This window comes from Eriocheir sinensis, chromosome 33 (genome assembly GCF_024679095.1).
Source record: "Eriocheir sinensis breed Jianghai 21 chromosome 33, ASM2467909v1, whole genome shotgun sequence".
NCBI classification, from domain to species: domain Eukaryota; kingdom Metazoa; phylum Arthropoda; class Malacostraca; order Decapoda; family Varunidae; genus Eriocheir; species Eriocheir sinensis.
In genome coordinates, this window is record NC_066541.1 from 9,633,636 (window position 1) to 9,648,314 (window position 14,679).

The window sequence follows — 14,679 nt, forward strand, 5'->3', positions numbered from 1 at the left end:
TGTATATTTGATTAGAGAGAGAGAGAGAGTTATCTCGCCTCCCCGTCATGATGCTCACCAGTATGTCACCAGAACACCTGCCTCGCGGTGTGTGCGTGTGACGGTGTGACGGGGAGGAGGTGACACATGAAGGTAGAGTGGTGGTGACGGTGGTGGTGGTGGTGGTGGTGACGGTGGTGGTGGTGACGGTGGTGGTGGTGGTGGTGACGGTGGTGGTGGTGACGGTGGTGGTGGTGGTGGTGACGGGGAGGAGGTGACACATGAAGGTAGAGTGGTGGTGACGGTGGTGGTGGTGGTGGTGACGGTGGTGGTGGTGGTGGTGACGGTGGTGGTGGTGACGGTGGTGGTGGTGGTGGTGACGGTGGTGGTGGTGACGGTGGTGGTGGTGGTGGTGACGGGGAGGAGGTGACACATGAAGGTAGAGGGGTGGTGACGGTGGTGGTGGTGGTGGTGACGGTGGTGGTGATGGTTGGTGTGCTGGTAGTGATAACAATACTCGTTTTCATTAATTGTGTATGTGTGTGTGTGTGTTTTTTGTGTTGTATGGTGCCACTACTACTACTACTACTACTACTACTACTACTACTACTACTACTATACAATTCTGCTCATTCTTTTCTACTACTACTACTACTACTACTACTACTACTACTACTGCTACTACTACTACTACTACTACTACTACTACTACTACTACTACTACTACTACTACTACTACTACTACTACTACTACTACTACTACTAATAATAATAATAATAATAATAATAATAATAATAATAATAAATATTTCGTCACAAATTCTTCGTTTATCATTCCCATTATTTTTTCTATTTCCACCACCTCATTTTATAATCTTTTTCATCACTTGGTCTCTGGTTTATTTAAATAATTTCCTCTTTTCTTCATCCCCTCTCTCCTTTCCCTTTTTCTTTCTTTGTTTCTCCTCACCTTCATCTTTTTACCCTTCTCTGCCAGGTCTTTACTCTTTTTTTTCATTCTTTCCTGTCCTTTTTTTCTGTTTCTTCTCTTCCTCATCTTTTCCATCTATCTCCTTTCTTTCATTTCTCTTCTTCCCTCCCTCCCTCCTGCACACACTACCGCCCTCTGTGACGGTGGAGAGGCATCTCAGAGGCATCTCATTTCACCTCCTCCTCCTCCTCCTCACCCCTCTTCTGTTCCTCCTCATTCACATTTTTGTTTTCTGTGTCATCATTTTTCTTTGTTTCTTTTCCTACTCTTTTTCTTACTATCTTTCTCTTTCTCTTTATACTCACCTTGCTCTTTTTTTTTCTTTTTTTTTCCGTGTTGATGTTCTCGCTAATGTTTTTTTTTTTCATCCAATTTGTCAGTAACTTAATTCTTTCTCCTTCTCTCCTTTGCCCTCTTCCTTTTCTTCTTCATCCTCCTCCTCTATCTTCCTTCTTGTGTCGCATTACATCTTGTCTAGTTCAGTATGATTCTCTCTCTCTCTCTCTCTCTCTCTCTCTCTCTCTCTCTCTCTCTCTCTCTCATCTCCAGTTTCCTCCACGCTGGGTTCCCTAATCTCCTCCACATACTCGTTTCTGGGCCTTGTATCTCCCTCCTCTTCTCTCCTCCTCCTCCTCCTCCTCCTCCTCCTCCTTCTTCTCGTCTTCCACTTATCTTTCTTCTCCATTCCCTCCTCTTTGATATGTATTCCTTCCTTCCTTTTCCTCGTTTTCTTTCTAATTTCAACTTTTTCCTTCTCACTGAATTATTACGCATCACCTAAATATAACTTGTATCTACTTCATCGTTTTTTTCTTCCTCCTTCACACCCTTCTCTCTCCTCCTCCTCCTCCTCCTCTCTTCTTTTCTTTCCTTCTTCTCCATCTCGACGGGAGGGAGGGAGGGGTAGATGGGGGGGTGATGGAGGTAGGATGTGCTTCAGGGAGGTTGGCGTGTGGGTTGAGCACTTGACTGCCTCTCTATGACCAAACCTGCTCTCCCTCTCTCTCGCTGTCTGTCTGTCTGTCTGTCTTTCTGTCCGTTTGTATGTTTTTTTTTCTCTCTCTCTCTCTCTCTCTCTCTCTCTCTCTCTCTCTCTCTCTCTCTCTCTCTCTCTCTCTCTCTCTCTCTCTCTCTCTCTCTCTCTCTCTCTCTCTCTCTCTTTAAACATTATCATTTGTCTCGTCATCTTCCTCATTGTCATTCCTTTCCTCATCTGCCTCCTCCTCCTCCTCCTCCTCCTTCTCCTCTTAATGGTCACCTCTCTACACCTGTGCTTGCCTAATTAGTGATGTTAATAGTAGGTCCAGGTGATAATGTTATATACTTGCTCTAATTCTTGTTCTTTTTATTTTTGAGATTGAATAAAACCAAGTCATTTATGTCAGGTTCGTCGTCATCACTGTTAGGTTCTGTAATAATGATAATAGAAGTAATAAAAATGATACTAATAATAATAATAACGACAACATGGTAGGAAGACATCACAAGGAAGCTAACGTATAGGAGAAAGAAAGAAAAAGAAAGGATGCGAGTGAGTTCAAGTGAGAGAGGAAGAGGGTGAGGATGATAAAAACAACAACGACAACAAAGTAGGAAGAAATCACAAGGAAGGTAACGTAAAAAGGAGAGAGAAAGGATGTGAGTCAGTTCAAGGCAGAGAAAGAGAGAGGAAGAGGATGAGTATGATAATAACAACGACAAGGTAGGAAGAAATCACAAGGAAGATAACGTAAAAAGGAGAGAGAAAGGATGTGACTCAGTTCAAGGCAGAGAGAGAGAGGAAGAGGATGAGATGAAACGGAGGCGGCGGCGGCGGGAGAGCGGTCGGGCGGGAGAGGAGAGAGAGAGAGAGGAAGCTGAGACGAGAGCCTGGAGCAAGGTCAGGGCGATGTGGGTGAGGAGGACATACCCACGTGGTGACCTCCTTCCCTGCTGACCTTTGACCTGCCTTACTCGCCCATTCATTCATTCATTCCCCAACGCACGGCAGTATGACCCTTACCTCCACGTGCCACAAGGAACATGCCCCGCGCAGGAAGCAGACGATAGTAGCAATAATTATACGTCCTGGGTATGAATGAATTGGCAACGCTGCGGTATATTCCCACCCTTAAGGCCTCGTTGCTTAAGGTCAAATTTGCGTTGTCCCGTTTTCTAATGAATGGGAGATGCCCAGGTAGACTAACAAGGTAATTTGGGCCTCAGGTAAGGGTGCGGTAAGGGTGGTTGTCCCGTGCGTGCCCCGAGTACCTGTTCTCATTACCTGGGGGAAAAAGGTGAGAGGGGACTATAATGTAATGCCCAGGTGAGGGAGAGGAGAGGAGGAGGAGGAAGGGGGGTGTTAGCTTTAATGGGGAGGGAGATAAGGGTGAGAGGCGCTGAGTGTTAGCCCGAGGGTGTGCCTGGAGGAGTGTCTGAGGAGGAGGAGGAGGAGGAGGAAGGAAGCGAGCTGAGGAAGAGAGGTGCAAGTACTGGAAGGTGTGTGAAAATTATGTACTTTCTCTCTGTTCTTCATTCTTTGTTTTTCTTTTTTTATTCATTCGTCTTTATATATATATATATATATATATATATATATATATATATATATATATATATATATATATATATATATATATTTTTTTTTTTTTTTTTTGTCATTAAAATTTTAGTATAGCTAAGAAGAGAAAAGTTATGTATATAGAATTGGTGATGTCGAGTGAGAGGAATTAAAAGTACTGTCTCGTGTGTGTGTGTGTGTGTGTGTGTGTGTGTGTTAATGGAGAGAGCCAGAGAGGGAAGTGAAGAAAAAAAAAGGGAATGGCATGAATGCAAGATTAAAAAGAATGGCGGAATGGGATAAAAAAAAAACGAAAAAATGGAAGGGAAATGGAAGAGAAGGAAAGGTCGTAATGAGAAGAGAGGTAAAGGATGGGAAGGAAAGGGGAAGGCAACTTAAAGGAAACGTGCCGTGACTACAGAAGAAGTGGGAAGAAAAAAATGACATGAAAAAGGTAAAAAAGTTGAGAAGGGAGAAACAAAGAGAAAGGAAGAGAATGGAAGGAAGAAAGGAAATAAGAGATGAAAAAAAAGCACAGAACAAAAAAAAATACAAGCTGAATAAAGAAATAGGATAGATTATACAAGAAGGAAAGGAATGACGTAAACAGAATGGGTATAAAGAAGATATGTTTAGAAAAGGGAAGGGAAACGAAAACTAAGGAACAACAACAAAAGAAAGGGAGAAGAGAGGAACGACAGAAAAAAAAGGGAAGGGATAAAAGAAAATAAACGAAAGGAAGGGAAAAAGGAGAGGGAGAGATTTGCAGGTAAAGGGATTACGTTGGCACACCTAATTTACTGCCTGGTAAGGGGGGGGGGGAGGGGGTCACGGCACGGGGACATTTTTGCGGAGGAGGAGGAGGAGGAGGAGGAGGAGGAGGATAAACAAGATGGAACGAAGATGAAAAAAAAGAGGAGGAAGAATTTATTTTTTCCTATTCCTCTTTTTCTTTTCATTCCTCTTCTTTTTTGTCTTCTTTATCCTCTTCTTCTTCTTCCACATTATTATTTTCATTCTTATTATCTTCTTCCTCATTATAGTCGCCTCAGTGCCTTTTCTCCTTCACACTTTTTTTTTTACCTCCATATGTTTTCTTCCCTCCATAGTTTTTTCCTCCGCGTCCCATAAAAAGTTTCTTCCCACGGTCATTTCTCTCCATCTCCCTTACCTCTCCCATCCTCCCTCTCTCCCTTCCCCGTTCCTCCCTCCCTCACACCTGCCATCCTTCTCACCTGTAATCAATCAACGCCGGGCCTTCACACCTGTCCTGACCTTACCTGAACTTTTCCTCCCTTGATTGGACACATCTGGGAGCCACTTGAGGTATGATTGCTTACCTGGTGATTAGAAAGGTGACCAGGTGATGTGCTTCTGCAGGTGAAGCTTTGGTTATTAACTGGATTGGATGTGATTCTATCCGTGTGTGTCTGTCTGTCTGTATGTATGTTTCTCTCTCTCTCTCTCTCTCTCTCTCTCTCTCTCTCTCTCTCTCTCTCTCTCTCTCTCTCTCTCATTATTTTTATGGTATACATTTAATTGATTTCTTTCTTAATTTTTTCACTAATGGAATTTCGTCTTTTTTCAATTAATTTCTGTTGTTTTTCTTTTTATATCATCCGTCGTGTGTGTGTGTGTGTGTGTGTATGTGTGTGTGTGTGTGTGTGTGTGTGTGTGTGTGTGTGTGTGTGTGTGTGTGTGTCAAAGAGTTCTGAGTGACGTCACGACACACCTGGATACTTGAGGGCACAGGTGAGCTCATCTCCCGTCCTCTTCCTCCTCCTCCTCCTCTTGGTCTTCCTCCTCCTCCTCCTCCTCCTCCTCTTGGTCTTCCTTGTCCTAACCGTCTTGGTCTCGTCCCAACATATTTTTTTTCAGAACTATTAATTTATTTCACTCAGGTAGAAATACATACACACATACATACATATAACATACATCTCTACCGATATCTATCTAGCTAAATACATACACACATACATACATTTAGTCATTCATTCATTCATACATACATACATATAAACATTCATCTCTACAAATATCTGTCTAGCCAAATACATACACACATACATACATTTAGTCATTCATTCATTTATACATACAAACATACATACATACATACATACTCGTTACACGTTAAATAGTAACCTCTAAATTGACTTAACGAACATCTCTAACCTCTCCTGCTCTTCCTCTCTCCTTCCCTCCCTTCCTCCTCCTCCTCCCTCCCTCCCTTCATTCCTTCTCTCCACTCCTTCTCTCCTTCCCTCCTTGTACGTAAGTGAGGAAGGGCGTGGTCGACCGAGCTGAGAAGGTGTGTGGGCGCTGAGAGAGAGAGAGAGAGAGAGAGAGAGAGAGAGAGAGAGAGAGAGAGAGAGAGAGAGAGAGAGAGAGAGAGAGAGAGAGAGAGAATCGAATTTGTTACATACACTAGGATTAGGATAAAGAACGAGAGGGGGAAGGCGACATGGAGGGTGTGAGGGAGATTAGGGTGAAGGGATGCCAAGGTAGGGTGAAAAAGGGTGAGAAACTATATATAAGGGAGTTTAAGGGAAATAAAGGGATGCATATTAGGGTGCCAAAGAGATGTGTGGGTGAAAGGGTGATGCACATAAGGGTGAGGACAGGTAAAGGTGGTGCTAATTAATAGGGTGAAGGTGTGCAAGAGGTAAGAATAAAGTTGCAGGGAAAGGGAAAGAAGGAAGGAAGGAGGAAGGGTGAGGATAAGAAGTGAGAATGCGTGATAAGGGAGGAGTAGGAGGAGGAAACAAAATTCGAGTAAGAAGAGGAAGAAAGGTGAAGAAAGAGAAGAGAGGTGAGGATACGTGAAATTAAGTAGGAGGAGGGGGAGGAGGAGGAGGAGGAGAGAAGAAGAAGAGGAGGAGGATTTAATAGTCAAGGGAGAGAGAAAAAAGCAGGGAGAGAAAGGTGTCGGGGAAATGAGGAGGAGGAGGAAGGGAAGGAGAGGGAGAGCGAGAGGGGGGAGGGGGAGTTTGAACATAAGGTGTGCCGTGCAGGTAATGGCTTTCTGGGGGGGTTACCTGAGGGGGGGGAGGGGGCCACGGAGCTCACCTGTAATTGGCGCCCGCACACACCTGTCTCCCTCCCCCCCCTCCCCCCTCCCCCCCCGGCAAATAGTGAGTCTTGAGCATATTCGCCTGGTCATTTTTTAGCCCCTGTAGGGATTTATACTTTTTTTTCCCTTATTCTCCCTCTCCTCTAATCATGTGCATAGGAAAGAATGATAGAGAGGGAGGGAGAGAAGAGGTAAGAGAGAGGAAGGGGGAAGGAAAGAAGGGAGTGGGGAAGCGACAAAGAGAGAGAGAGAGAGAGAGAGAGAGAGAGAGAGAGAGAGAGAGAGAGAGAGAGAGAGAGAGAGAGAGAGAGAGAGAGAGAGAGAGAGAGAGAGAGAGAGAGAGAGAGAGAGAGAGAGAGAGAGAGAGAGAGAGGAGGGGAAGTATTAGACATTTATCCTACCACCAGTGTTCTGTAGGAAAGAGAGGGAGAGAGAGAAAAATAAAAGATGAAAGGAGGAGTAAGGGAGAGAAAGGGAGGGGGGGTGAGGGAACGGGGGAAGAGAAGCGTTATAGACATGTATCCTTACTCCAATGTTCTGTATGAAAGAGAAAGAGAAAAAAGAGGAAAGGGTGAGGTAATGAAGAAAAGAGGGAGGGAGGAAACGGGGGGGGGGGGGCAGTGGAGAGCAACATTCTAGACATTTATCCTAACGTCAATGTTCTCTTAATATAAATAGCAAAACCGCTACTCCCACGCTCCACCGAGAGGCTTATGGATGTCATATTATTTAGATTTAATGCCTGTGTTTCAGCGGCCGGCGAGCGTGCCATAAAAGTTGACCGTGAAAGACTAATGTTTAAGCGAGACTCACGCGAACGCTGCTCACACACAAACGCACACACACACACACACACACACACACACACACACACACACACACACACACACACACACACACACACTAGAGGGAGAAAAGACAGATAGACAGGCAGATAGATAGATAGACAAACGGACAGACAAACACAGACAAACAAACACAGACAGACACACAGAAAGAATCAAAGAAAGAAGGAAGGAAGGAAGAAGGAAAGGAAGAAAGAAAGACAAATAAAAAGAAAGAGGGAACGAAAAAATGAACAGAGAGAGAGAGAGAGAGAGAGAGAGAGAGAGAGAGAGAGAGAGAGAGAGAGAGAGAGAGAGAGAGAGAGCGTCTAATGATCGAATAATTATACAAGCATATACCCGCGTCGTTCATAAACACATTAACGTCAATATCCATCGCTATATTTGCCGGCCCTGCATTAACGAATATCACTCCCTTGCCAAATATCGCCTTCATTATATATTTACTCAATATTATTTTACTGATGAAAATGATATATGCGTCGAGAGCGAAAATGTGAAGATGATATTTTTTTTTCAATTATCGTCTTGAATTGCTGGTATTTAAAGTTTATTTAGTTGAGGAAGGTTTTAGCATCTCTTGGTAAGATTATTGTGATTTTAGGATGGAGGGAAAGTTACTGAAGATTGAGGTAGATGGAAATAGACAGATAGACAGGAAGAAAACAGGCATATAAACAGACTTACAAACAAAAAGACAGACAGAAAGGCAGGGAGAAAGACAGACAAAAATAGACATACAGATAGACAGACACAGACAGACAGACAAACAACCAAACAGGAAGAAAGGCAGACAAAAATAGACATACAGATAGACAGACACAGACAGACAGCCAAACAACCAAACAGTGAGAAAGACAGACAAAAATAGACATACATATACACAGACACAGACAGACAGCCAAACAGTGAGAAAGACAGACAAAAATAGACATACATATACACAGACACAGACAGACAGACAGACAGCCAAACAGTGAGAAAGACAGACAAAAATAGACATACATATACACAGACACAGACAGACAGACAACCAAACACACATAAGTAATAAATTAACATGTAAGTTGAAGCGTATGAAAACAGTTCTTAGTAGAGAGCGAGAGGGAATAGGAAGGAAAAGAAGGAACGAAAAAATAAGCACACGCACACACAGAGGCTGACTAGAAAAAAGGCTTAGCAATAAAACGAGTCACAAAAAAGAGTAGAGAGGGAAAAAAGAAAAAGAAGGAAAAGAAGGGACGGAAATAGAAGCGCATGCTGTCCTGAAGACCATCCATCAACCCGGACTCCAGAAGAAACCGTCCAGTGAATCAAGAAGGAGTTCCGGGGGGCAGCATGAGCCAAGCATAACTGGCGCCACTTTAAAAAATTGCCTGCGCCATGAAGGGCTTCGGCCGACCACCAGCTAGGCCCCTGAAGAAAGCCTACGGGTGCTATAGGCTGAGATGTAAAAAAAAAAAAAAAAAAAAAACGATCAAAGCATAACATGACGCAATCCACAAGCAAAGTTCATGTAGTTACTCTTCTGGACTTCGGTCACTCACTCACTCTCGCTTACGTCCGAGTCTGCGTAACGCGAAGCTAGACGTAACATGGTACAATGGGAAAGCCCTTGAGCGTCAGAACGTCATGCGTCAACGAGATAACAGACCCTCTCATACGCCAACCTTGCCTGTCTGTCTGTCTCTCTGTCTGTCCGTCTGGCTGTTGTCTCCCTAGTAACAAGAGGCACGTCATTCATTGGGAGTGAGTTCAATGAGGGTGGGAGGGAGGGAGAGGGAGAGGACGAAGAAAGGGGAGGGGAAGAAGGGGTAAAATCGTACGAGAGGGAGAAAGATAAGTTGCATGAGGCATTACATATTATTACTCTTCATTCATTATTTAAAGTAGAGAGGAAAGAGCTAGAAGAGGATAAATATAACAGGGAAACAGGAGGGAGGGAGTTGAACTAGGGAGAGAGGAAGGGAGGAGAAGGTACAGAGGTATTGAGGAAAGGAGAAGAAGGGGATAGAGACAAGGAAACAAAAAGGAAAGAGGAAGCAGAAGAAAAATGTAGAAGGGTTGGAGTGGAAGAGAGAATTTGCTTGAGGTAGAGACGAAAGATGGGTAAAAGTATGAGGAAAAGGGAGTGAAGGGGCTGAATGAGGGAGAGACGAAAAAGAAAAGGAAGAAAAACGGCGTGAGAAAGAGAGAGAAGGTAGTTGCAGCAGATAAAAGAGAAAAAAGGGAAAAAGGGATAATAAACAAAACAAAGTAAAGGAGTTGAATAAGGGATAAACGAAATGGTGAAAAAGGAATAACGAGGATAAGGAAAAGGAAAGAAAGGATTAAAATGTGGGAGAGAGAAAAAGAAGGGATGAAAATGATGGGGGAAAGGGAGGGAATGAGTTCTCTTCCCCTTTTTCTTCTGCTCTTTCTCTCTCTCCACTCTGTTATTTGCTTTCGTTATGTTGTTAAGCCTTTATGAGTCTATCCTCGTGTTCGGGAAAGGAAAAGGAATAAGCTGAGAGACAAAAAGAAGGGGAAAAAGATGAGAGACAAGAGGGAAGGAAAGAGTTGATTGAGGGATTGATGAAAGGGGAAGAATAGGGAAGAGGGTGTGACTTGAATGAGGTAGAGAGGAAAGATTAAGAAGAGGATACAGATAATAATGAAAATGTGGGGGCGGGGAGGGGAGGGGGGGGGGGCAGGAGTTGAAAGTTGTTAGGGAAAGGGAGGGAAAGGAGTTGAATGAGGTAGAGACAAAAGATGTTTGAAAGGGGAAAAATAATAGGAAAGGAGAGAGAAGGAACTGAATGAAAAATAAATGAAAGCGGGAGGGGAGATGATGTGTGTGTGTGTGTGTGTGTGTGTGTGTGTGTGTGTGTGTGTGTGTGTGTGTGTGTGTGAGGGGGGGGGGTAGAGGAAAAGAGAAAGAAGCTTTTTGAAATAGAGACGCAAGAAACAGTAGGAGAAAAGATGATTAAGGGAAAGGAACGAAGGACTTAAACGAGGGAGAGAGGAATTAAGGGAGAGTTTGAAAATGGAAGGAGTTGGTGAGAAAGGAATAAAGGAAAAAAGGTGGGAAGGAGTTGAATGAGGGAGAAGAGAGAGGGAAGAAGAGGGTGAAAAGGGTGAAAAGGGTGAAAAGGGTGGGAAAGAGACACCAAGAATATCACCATGACATCACGATCTTCTCACCTGACCTCACCACGCTGGACCCATGACGCCAGAACCATCTCGCATCAACAGCCTCTTTGCACACCTGTTACGTCACGCGAGCACCTGTCCGTCACCTTATCTGATTAGCCGCCTTGTCTCCCCACCTGATTGGCTCGCACCTGTTATGACGTCAGGTGTTTGAATTTCACTCGCATTGAACAGTGTTGACCTTTTGTACTGTTGGGTTATATTTAGCTTGATTTCTAGTGTTGCTATTTTTTGTCAGGGGTGTGTGTGATAGTGTGTGTGTGTGAAGGCGGTGAGTGACGTAGGTGTGTGTGAGTGTGTGTGTGAGTCATGGTGAAGGAGGAAGTAAGTTTGGAGTAGGAGTAGGAGGAGGAAAAAGATTAGTAGGAGGAGGAGGATGTATGATAAATGTGTGGAGGAGGAAGGAAGGAAGCTAGTCTACAATGAGGAAATGAATTAAAATATGAGAATGTGAAATAGTAAATAAAATAAAAAAAAAACGTTAGTAGGTAATTTTTTTGTTTATGTAATGTTAAAAAAAATATGTAGTGAAATAAATCTTTAAAAGCTGTCTTGAATATCTGAAAAAAAAGTGAATAAATGTATAAATATTATCATATATCCAAAAATACAAAGTTAAGTAAATCTATAAGCATTGTCATGTATGTGTAAAAATAAATAAACAACAACAATCAAAACAACAACTAACACGAACTCTTTCTTCCCCCCACCGGATCAACAGGTAAGCACAGGCATCCCCCTCACACCTGCGTGACGTCATCAGCGCCAGGTGGGCCGTTGCTAATTAGTGACAGGTACTCCCCCTCCCTCCCTCCCTCTCCCTTTCTCTCTCCTCCTGTCACCTCCATCGTCTCCCTCACGTCATTAAGTCTCCTTGTGTAATGTTCACGTGATGTGTGTGTGTGTGTGTGTGTGTGTGTGTGTGTGTGTGTGTGTGTGTGTGTGTGTGTGTGTTTCCGAGTTATCCTTGTTTTATTATGACTATGAATATGACTATGCTATTACTATGATGATGAAGAATACTAGTAAGACAGTAGTAGTAGTAGTAGTAGTAGTAGTAGTAGTAGTAGTAGTAGTAGTAGTAGTAGTAAAGTCACAGTGATTATTGTTATGACTGATTATTATTGTTATTATTATTGCTGTTATTATTATTATTATTGTTATTACTGAAGGAGGAGGAGGAGGAGGAAGAGGAGGAAGGGAAGGAAGTGGGCAAAGAGGACAAGGAAGAAGAAGAGGAGGAAGCGTAACAGTAGCAGTAAAGTAATTAAGCACAGTCTCAAAGCAGCACACTATATCAACACGGCCAAAGCAAACAAACACACACACACACACACACACACACACACACACACACACACACACACACACACACACACGGGCAGGAAGGCAACGCAAATATAAAGGCGATAAGTCACCTTCTTGCCGCATAAACTTATCACTGTCAGAATAAAAGTCATCACTCCTTTGTACCTTCCTAAGTCTGCCTTAAAGAGAGGAGGAGGAGGAGGAGGAGGAGGAGAAGGAGGAGGATAAACTGTGTACCCGTTCTTTGTCTTCCTCGTTCTCAATTTTGCGAAAGAAAGGAGATCATAGAGGAAAAGAAGGGAAAAGGAAGAAAAGAAGAGGAAGAGGGTGTGAGAGGAAGAGAAAGGTGAGAAGAGGTGAGGGACATTAAGGAGGAGGAGGAGGAGGAGGAGGAGGAGGAGGAGGAGAAAAGCAGCAGCAACACCAACCTTGTAAGTAAGTGCATGGAGGAAGAAAGAGGAGGAGGAGGAGGAGGAGGGTAGAAGAAGAGTAATGAAGCAGGAGAGGGGAGGAAAAGGCAAGAGGGAGAGAAAGATAGGAGGGAAAGGAATAAGGAGATAAAGAAGGATATATGAGGGGAGAAGGAGGTTAGAGAGATTAAGAGAAGGAGGAGGAGGAGGAGGAGGAGAGAAAGAGGACAAGGAGAGAAGGATACAAGGAGGAAAGAAGTTAAGAAAAATAAAGCAAGGAGAAAGCTGATAAAATGTAAGAGAAAGAGGAGAGGAAACAAAGAGAGACAAGAGAGGGGAGGAGAAATGATGGAGAAGAGAGAGAGAGAGAGAGAGAGAGAGAGAGAGAGAGAGAGAGAGAGAGAGAGAGAGAGAGAGAGAGAGAGAGAGAGAGAGAAGGTTAGGCGAGAGTGTGAAGGAAGGAGGAAGGAGGGGAGGAGGAGGAGGAGGAGGGAGAGAGGTGTTGAAGCAAGGAAGGAAAGAATAAGGAGGAAGAAGAGGAAGGAAGGGAAGGACAGGGAGAAGGGATGGAAGGAAGGGGAGGAAAGAGAGAGGGAATGGGAAGAAGGACAGAGGAGAAATTGATAGTAGGAAGGGGAGGAAGGAGAGAGGGAAGGGGGAAAAGTACAGAGGAGGAAGGGAGGTGAAGAAGGAAGGGAGGAAGGGCGGTAAGGAAGGGGTGGAAAGAGTGAGGGAAAGGGACAAGGTGGGCAGGAGGAAAGGACAGAGGAGGGAGGTGAGGAAGGGATGGAGGGACAGGGGGAGAGGGTGGGAGGGAAGGGAGGGAGGGAGAGTTGGGTGTTCCCTCCGCACACACGCGACATTGGGCTCAGGGATGAAGCTTGGTCAGGTATAAATCACGGTAACCTCGCGACCCCTCCCTCCTTTCCCTCCCTTCTCTCCTTTCCCTCCTTCCTCCCCTCTCTTCCTTCCTCCTTCGCTCTCTTTCTTCTCTCCCTCATTCGCTTCTTTTCTTCCTTCCTTTCCTTTCCCTTCCCTCCCCTCTCTTCCTTCCTCCTTCGCTCTCTTTCTTCTCTCCCTCATTCGCTTCTTTTCTTCCTTCCTTTCCTTTCCCTTCCCTCCCCTCTCTTCCTTCCTCCTTCGCTCTCTTCTCTCCCTCATTCGCTTCTTTTCTTCCTCCCTTCCCTCCCGTCTCTTCCTTCCTCCTTCGCTCTCTTTCTTCTCTCCCTCATTCGCTTCTTTTCTTCCTTCCTTTCCTTTCCCTCCTTCCTCCCCTCTCTTCCTTCCTCCTTCGCTCTCTTTCTTCTCTCCCTCATTCGCTTCTTTTCTTCCTCCCTTTCCTCTCTTCCTTCCTACTTAGCTTTCTTTCTTCTCTCCCTCATTCGCTTCTTTTCTTCCTCCCTTTCCTCTCTTCCTTCCTACTTAGCTTTCTTTCTTCTCTCCTCATTCCTCTCTTGCATCTTTCTTTCTTTCCCTACTATTTTTTTTTACATTTTCCTTCTTTATTACCCGCATTTTCCCTTCCTTCCTACGTTTTTTACTACCATTCTTATCCCCTTCCCTATCTTTTTTTCCCTTCTCATCCTCTCTTCCTCTTGTCCTTCCTTTCCTTCTTTCCTTCCATCATTCCTCCATCGCCTACTTCTCTTCCTTGCTTTACCCCTTTCCTCCTTCCTTTCTCTCTTTCCTCTTTTTCTTCCTACGTTTTCACCATCCTTCCTCATCCCCCCTCCATCCTCCTTCCCTTCCTCCCTCATTCATTTCCTTTCTTCTTCCTTCGTGCCTCTTCCTCCCCTCTTTTCCCCTCATCCCGGCGCCAAGGTGAGTGAGACACACTTTGCATGTCAAGTAATTACCTGGCCACGTTCAGGCACCAGGTAATTGCAGGTGGTAATGGGGGGGGAGGGGGGAAGGGTGGAAAGGTGAGGGGGAAGGTGGGGGGATGGAGGGAGGTAAGGATTTAAGAAAGAAAGAATAAGAGAGAGAGAGAGAGAGAGAGAGAGAGAGAGAGAGAGAGAGAGAGAGAGAGAGAGAGAGAGAGAGAGAGAGAGAGAGAGAGAGAGAGAGAGAGCAGACAGACACACGCACACATGCAGGTACAGACGGACAGATTAAACACACACACACACACACACACACACACACACACTATTAAACGGTTATGAACAGGATTAAGAACAGGGAAGGAACAAGGACGAGGAATAAATTGGGTGAAAAATAAACAAGAGAAGGAGGAGGAAGAAGAAGAAGAGGAAGAAATTGTGGAAGGAAAAGATTAAGAAAACAGGACAATATAGGATGTAATTAAATTAAGAAGAAAAAAAAAGGACAGAAGGAAG

At 44.2% G+C, this 14,679-nt stretch overlaps 1 long non-coding RNA gene across 1 annotated transcript in view; it reads left to right on the forward strand.

Annotated features, from left to right (window-relative positions):
- The window catches only part of LOC127006705 (uncharacterized), a 180,744-nt gene extending 169,335 nt beyond the window's left edge, over positions 1 to 11,409 (forward strand). Inside the window, exon 6 of the long non-coding RNA XR_007759706.1 lies at positions 11,344 to 11,409. This is a non-coding gene — a long non-coding RNA (uncharacterized LOC127006705). The remainder of the gene's footprint in view (positions 1 to 11,343) is intronic.
- Positions 11,410 to 14,679: the final 3,270 nt, after the last annotated feature.